Source organism: Musa acuminata, unplaced genomic scaffold (assembly GCF_036884655.1).
Source record: "Musa acuminata AAA Group cultivar baxijiao unplaced genomic scaffold, Cavendish_Baxijiao_AAA HiC_scaffold_518, whole genome shotgun sequence".
In the NCBI taxonomy this organism is placed as follows: Eukaryota; Viridiplantae; Streptophyta; class Magnoliopsida; order Zingiberales; family Musaceae; genus Musa; species Musa acuminata.
Genome location: NW_027020763.1, coordinates 45,001 through 52,500, shown reverse-complemented (window position 1 = coordinate 52,500; position 7,500 = coordinate 45,001).

The following is a 7,500-nucleotide window of genomic DNA, read 5'->3' as shown; positions in this document are numbered from 1 at the left end:
CCGGACGCAACACCAAGTTCCCGTAAAGGTCACGTACGAACTTGCGAAAGAGTGTTCAACGCCCGGTATATAACCGAAGCCCCATCCAGCCATGTGCCACCCGGGGGGTTCCTGGGTGCTGAGATGGCTGACGTTTTGGTGAGCGGAGGCAGCACTCCGCTCACCTCCCGCGGCACGCGAAAACGAAGCCGTTTTGGGCTGTTTTGGGGCTGTTTTGCTCGGTTCGGTGAGCGGTCGCTTTGCAACGCTGCAGCTTGTTCGAACTTACATATTTACAAGCAAAATGACCCAAAACCATGAGAAAACATGCTGTTGGGCAGCTGTACATGCGGGTGTGAGCGACGAACGGTTCGTTGAACGGAGTTGTTGCGGGTGCGCGACGACCGTTCGTGACATTCTCCCCCACTTAAACTGTCGACGCCCTCGTCGACGCTTGTTGGTAGGTGTTGATGACTTCTTCTTCATGTCGCAGGGCGTCTTCAGGCTCCCAACTGGCTTCAGTTCGGGGAAGCTTTCGCCACTTCACCAAGTACTCTGTCTGTTCCGCTCCGTTGGGTAGCTTTATCTTGCGATCCGCCAGAATGGTTTCCACTCGCTTCTCGTAGGAGGCTGTGATGGGAGGTAGCCGAGTTGGAACACTTCGAGAAGCGTCTTGCGGATCTGAATGGTAGGCCTTCAGGTTGCTGGCGTGAAGAACGTTGTGAATTTTGAACCACGCCGGCAGCTGCAACTTGTAAGAAACATTGCCTACCCTGCTGATAATTGGGAAGGGCCCTTCATACTTACGCACCAATCCTTTGTGGACTCTTTTCCTGAAGAATTGGAGTGATGCTGGTTGGAGCTTTACCAACACCAAATCGCCAACTTTGAACTCCTGTGGTCGCCTTCCCAAATCTGCCCACTTCTTCATCCGTTTTGCCGCCTTCTCCAAGTAAGCCCGCGCAATATCGGCATTTCGATGCCACTCCTTTGCGAAATGGTAGGCTGATGGACTACTCCCAGTATACCCAATAGCCATAGTGTGCGGAGTCGACGGTTGTTGTCCTGTGATAATTTCGAAGGGGCTCTTGTTGGATGCAGAGCTCCGCTGCAAGTTGTAGGAGAATTGGGCGATGTCCAACAGCTTCACCCAATCTCGTTGATTGGCACTCACGTAGTGCCGGAGATACTGCTCTAAGAGCGAATTTATTCTTTCAGTCTGACCATCCGTCTGGGGGTGGAGGCTTGTAGAGAAGTATAACTTTGATCCCAACAATTTGAATAGCTCGGTCCAGAACCGTCCCAGAAACCGAGCGTCTCGATCACTAATGATATTGTGTGGGACTCCCCAATACTTCACTACACCCTTCATCATCAGTCTGGCCGCCTCTTCAGCTGAACAGTGTAGGGGAGCAGCAATGAAAGTTGCATACTTTGAAAACCGATCGACCACTACAAGTATCGATCCAAGTCCCCCTACAGGTGGCAAGCTTGATATGAAGTCTAAGGAAATGCTCTCCCAAGGCCTTTCTGGTACGGGCAACGGCTCCAAAAGTCCCACCGGCTTCCGCTGCTCCACCTTGTCTTGTTGGCAAGTAAGGCATGTTCGAACATACTCCTCCACATCAATCCCCATTTTTGGCCAGTAGAAGGCCCTCTCCACGAGAGCCAACGTTCTGTGAATGCCGGGGTGTCCAGCCCAAAGGGAATCGTGACACTCTTTCAAGAGTTCACGCCTTAGATTGTCCACTCGGGGAACATAAACCCTATTCCCTTTTGTGTAAACAAGTCCCTCCTGGACCCAAAATCGTCGTGCCTTGCCTTCTTTGATGAGCTGCATCAGGATAACTGCCTGGGGATCACTATACAGTCCATCTCTGATTCGGGAAAGGAAGGTTGAGTGTAACTGACTTGCTTGGCCTCTGCCCTCCAGTTGTGCAGCATTCACGCACTCCACCTTCCGACTCAGCGCATCGGCCACGACATTCGCCTTCCCGGGCTTATATTCCATTGCCATATCAAATTCAGCCAGGAAGTCCTGCCACCGTGCTTGCTTTGGGGAGAGCTTCTTCTGAGTTTGGAAATAACTCAGGGCGATGTTGTCTGTCCTCAGCACAAATCGCGACCCGAGGAGGTAGTGTCGCCAAACTCGTAGGCAGTGGATCACCGCTGTCATCTCCTTCTCATGCACTGGATACCGCCTCTCGGTCTCGTTGAGTTTGCGGCTCTCGTAGGCCACCGGATGACCTTCTTGCATGAGTACTCCACCAATAGCAAAGTCCGAAGCATCTGTATGGACTTCAAAGGGCTCTCCATAGTTTGGCAATTTGAGCACTGGTTCTTCCAAAACAGCAGCCTTTAGATCTTGGAATGCTATCTCACATCTGTCAGACCACTTCCAAGGCTGCTCCTTCTTCAGCAACTCCGTCAGTGGAGTTGCCCGCTTCGAATATCCCGCGATGAAGCGTCGGTAGTAGTTGACGAAACCAAGGAAGGATCTCAACTCTGGCACCTTCTTTGGAGTTCGCCATTCCGCAACTGCTTGCACCTTCGACTTGTCCATCCGGATGGAGCCATCACCGATTCGGTGCCCCAAGAACAGGATTTCAGTTTGAGCAAAGTAGCATTTCTCCCTTTTTACGAACAAAGTGTTCTCCCTGAGAACCTTGAAAATCGTCCGAAGGTGCTTGACGTGCTCCTCGAGCGTTTGGCTGTAAACGACGATGTCGTCCAAGTAGACGACCACGAACTTATCCAAATACTCCTTGAATAGCTGGTTCATGAGGGTACAGAATGTTGCCGGAGCGTTGGTTAAGCCGAAAGGCATCACCAAGAACTCAAACGCTCCATATCTGGTCACACATGTAGTCTTTGCTTCATCGCCTTCAGCAATGCGCACCTGCCAATACCCCGACCGAAGGTCGAGTTTTGAGAAATACTTTGCCTTGCCCAATTGGTCGAACAAGTCCGCGATGAGCGGGATGGGATACTTGTTCTTCACTGTTACTTTGTTGAGGGCTCGGTAGTCGACGCATAATCGGAGACTCCCATCTTGTTTCTTCTGAAAGAGAACTGGAGCTCCGAAAGGTGCTTTTGAGCTGCGGATGAGACCACCGCTTAGCAGTTCACCTAACTGCTTTCTGAGTTCTGCCAACTCTGGCGGGGGCATGCGATAGGGTGGTCTCGCTGGAGGCTTCACTCCTGGCTCCAGCTCAATACTGTGATCCACGCCTCTGCGTGGCGGAAGAGTCTTCGGCAACTCAGGTGGCATAACGTCTTTGAACTCCTTCAGGACGTTGGCCACCACAGCAGGTTCTTGAATGGCTTCTTCATTGAGTGGCTCTAGCTTCATAGCAGCCACGAATGTTAGTTCGCCCTTTCGCACCCCTTTCTTCAATTGTAATGCCGAAATATGTTGGGGCTCCTTGGTTCCTCTCCGAGAGACGGGCACCACACAGGGGTCATCGCCTCCCATCATACATAGGGAATTCAAGAATGGCATCGGCACCAACTTCGCCGCGTGCATAAACTCCATTCCAAGAATCACTTGGAAGTCGTCTAGTGGCACGGCCATCATGTTGGTGGTTCCGCTCCAAGTCCCGATTCTGATGGGAACTCCCTTTGCCAATCCGGAGATTCGCCTGGCCTCCGAGTTCACTGCTTTCATTCGGCTTGGGCTCTTCTCCAATGTCAATCCAAGTCGCTGTGCTTCACGATCGGCTATGAAGTTGTGGGTAGCGCCCGTGTCCACCATTGCACGGGTCGTTTGGCCATTCAGCTTGATGTCCACATACATCAGTTCACTACTTCCTGCTTTTTGTGCCTTCGTCTTCGTGTTCTCCCCCACTTGACCCCGCATAGCGTTCAACAAACGCATTGCTCCCATTCGGGGTCCTTGCGACTCTTCATCGTCGCTGCTGGATTCAGAACTGCTTGAGCTAAGGGCAACAGCTTTGCCCTTGTCCGATCGGGGAGGGTGGATGGAAGCTGTCAAAGCGTTGAGTGCCTGCTTCTGTGGGCACTCCCTTACCATGTGCGGTCCTCCGCACAAGAAGCATCCTCCAGGTTTTGAGGCCTTGCCTTTTGGATTCGGCCCTTTGTGGGAGCTCTTCTTCTTCTGTTCGCCCCCGAGCTCCTTCCCTCGAGAATGTTTTTGAGGGCGATTGCTTGAAGATTGTTTCCTTCTCGCTGGGTCTTCGGAGGAAACGAAGTCGGTGAGCCTTTCTGCAGCTGCAATTGCCCCGACCACGTCGGTAACATTCCTTCGATTCAGCTCTTGCTGAGCCCATGGTTTCAAACCATCAAGGAAACTGAACAACTTGTCCTTCTCGGACATGTCCTGTATGTCCAGCATCAGTGCAGAAAACTGCTTTACATAGTCTCGGATGGTGGTACTTTGGCGGAGTTGTCTCAACTTCCTTCTTGCGACGAACTCTGTGTTCTCCGGTAGGAACTGAGTTCTCAACTCCCGCTTCAAGTCTTCCCATGTGTCGACTCGACACCGACCTTGTTGGATCTCCTCCCAACGAGTTCGCCACCAAAGTTTCGCATCTCCATTCAGATACATTGTTGCTATAGAAACTTTGGTATCTTCAGAATCGGGCCTCGTAGCTCGGAAGTATTGTTCCATGTCGAACAGAAAGTTCTCGAGCTCCTTGGCATCTCTGGCCCCTCCGTATCCATGGGGCTCAGGTGCCCTCAAGTTTTGTGGCGGTGCAACGCGGGTGTTGCCTCCTCCCGCATTTAGCGTTCTTGTGAGCATAGCCACCTTTGCCGTGAGTTCCGCGACAACGTCTTGTAAGTGCAGCACGGAGTCCTTGGTGTCATCGGACAGTCGGTCGACTAGGGCCTCGACCTTGTCGATCCTGGACTCCGCTTCCTCTTGCGAGCTCTCTACCCCAACAAGTCTTTGTTGGCCATGGTAGAGTTCCTCCATGCTCGCTTCAAGAACATCCAGGCGGGTTTCCGCCGTCGTGAGTCTCTCCTTATGACTCTTTTTCCCAGTTAGCGCACCAGATTGCGCTTCCTCCGCTCGCGGAGAGTTGCCAACTTCTCGCTCATCCTGTTCGCTGCCGCGATCCTCATGAGCGGCTCCAACAGCATGAGAGCGAGTGTGCACATGCAGCCCACCTGCGGCTGCTTGGGGCAAGGGTCCGGCCTGCCCCGTCTTGCTTGATTCGCCACGATGCTTTGCCATGGCGAAGTTGCGAAGTTCGTTCGCTGTTCGATCGAAGAGCTTGCCCGCTCTGATACCACAATGTCACGACCTTAGCTGGAATTGCCTAAGGCGTGCGGCACCCTTGCGGCCAAAGACGCGAACTTAGCTTGCGTTGCCTAAGTCGCGAGTCACCCGTGCGGCAAAGACGCGAACTTAGCTTTGCCTTGCCTAAGTCGCTCTTCGCCCTTGCGATCTTGCTCCGCAAGGATCAGCCCACTTTGTAACCTCTCGCAGGTCCCGAAGGACCTGTAAAAGAGAAAGAGAGTTAGATCGAAAGAACGAGCAACGGACACGTCCCGAAGTCTCGCGAAAAGGAAAGCTTTACAAGCAATTCGTCGAACACCTTGTGTGCACAAGAGAAAAGAGGGAGAGGGGGAAAAACAAGGCTTTCAAGGATGAACGAACAGCTGCAAGCCCACAAACAGCCGCTCACCTGGTCCCGGACGCAACACCAAGTTCCCGTAAAGGTCACGTACGAACTTGCGAAAGAGTGTTCAACGCCCGGTATATAACCGAAGCCCCATCCAGCCATGTGCCACCCGGGGGGTTCCTGGGTGCTGAGATGGCTGACGTTTTGGTGAGCGGAGGCAGCACTCCGCTCACCTCCCGCGGCACGCGAAAACGAAGCCGTTTTGGGCTGTTTTGGGGCTGTTCTGCTCGGTTCGGTGAGCGGTCGCTTTGCAACGCTGCAGCTTGTTCGAACTTACATATTTACAAGCAAAATGACCCAAAACCATGAGAAAACATGCTGTTGGGCAGCTGTACATGCGGGTGTGAGCGACGAACGGTTCGTTGAACGGAGTTGTTGCGGGTGCGCGACGACCGTTCGTGACAGGGTGGCACAGGGCTGGATGGGGCTTTCGTATAGCAGGGACGGTGCTGCCTCTCGCTTCGCTCGCTGTCCGCCGCTCGCCGCTCGCTCGTGCAGCCAAAAATGGCCAGTTTTGGCCCGTTTTTGGGCCGTTTTGGCCAGTTTTTGGCCTGTTCTTGCATTGCGCGGTGACCGTCGAGAGCGGAGCAAAACGTCAGCCATCTCAGCACCCTGGAACCCCCCGGGTGGCACAGGGCTGGATGGGGCTTTCGTATAGCAGGGACGGTGCTGCCTCTCGCTTCGCTCGCTGTCCGCCGCTCGCCGCTCGCTCGCGCAGCCAAAAATGGCCAGTTTTGGCCCGTTTTTGGGCCGTTTTGGCCAGTTTTTGGCCTGTTCTTGCATTGCGCGGTGACCGTCGAGAGCGGAGCAAAACGTCAGCCATCTCAGCACCCTGGAACCCCCCGGGTGGCACAGGGCTGGATGGGGCTTTCGTATAGCAGGGACGGTGCTGCCTCTCGCTTCGCTCGCTGTCCGCCGCTCGCCGCTCGCGCAGCCAAAAATGGCCAGTTTTGGCCCGTTTTTGGGCCGTTTTGGCCAGTTTTTGGCCTGTTCTTGCATTGCGCGGTGACCGTCGAGAGCGGAGCAAAACGTCAGCCATCTCAGCACCCTGGAACCCCCCGGGTGGCACAGGGCTGGATGGGGCTTTCGTATAGCAGGGACGGTGCTGCCTCTCGCTTCGCTCGCTGTTCGCCGCTCGCCGCTCGCTCGCGCAGCCAAAAATGGCCAGTTTTGGCCCGTTTTTGGGCTGTTTTGGCCAGTTTTTGGCCTGTTCTTGCGTGGTGCGGTGACCGTCGTGAGCGGAGCAAAACGTCAGCCATCTCAGCACCCTGGAACCCCCCGGGTGGCACAGGGCTGGATGGGGCTTTCGTATAGCAGGGACGGTGCTGCCTCTCGCTTCGCTCGCTGTTCGCCGCTCGCCGCTCGCTCGCGCAGCCAAAAATGGCCAGTTTTGGCCCGTTTTTGGGCTGTTTTGGCCTGTTTTTGGGCTGTTCTTGTGTGGCGCGGTGACCGTCGTGAGCGGAGCAAAATGTCAGCCATCTCAGCACCCTGGAACCCCCCGGGTGGCACAGGGCTGGATGGGGCTTTCGTATAGCAGGGACGGTGCTGCCTCGCGCTTCGCTCGCTGTTCGCCGCTCTCCGCTCGCTCGCGCAGCAAAAAATGGCCAGTTTTGGCCCGTTTTTGGGCTGTTTTGGCCAGTTTTTGGCCTGTTCTTGCGTGCCGCGGCGACCGTCGTGAGCGGAGCAAAACGTCAGCCATCTCAGCACCCTGGAACCCCCCGGGTGGCACAGGGCTGGATGGGGCTTTCGTATAGCAGGGACGGTGCTGCCTCTCGCTTCGCTCGCTGTCCGCCGCTCGCTGCTCGCTCGCGCAGCCAAAAATGGCCAGTTTTGGCCCGTTTTTGGGCTGTTTTGGCCTGTTTTTGGGCTGTTC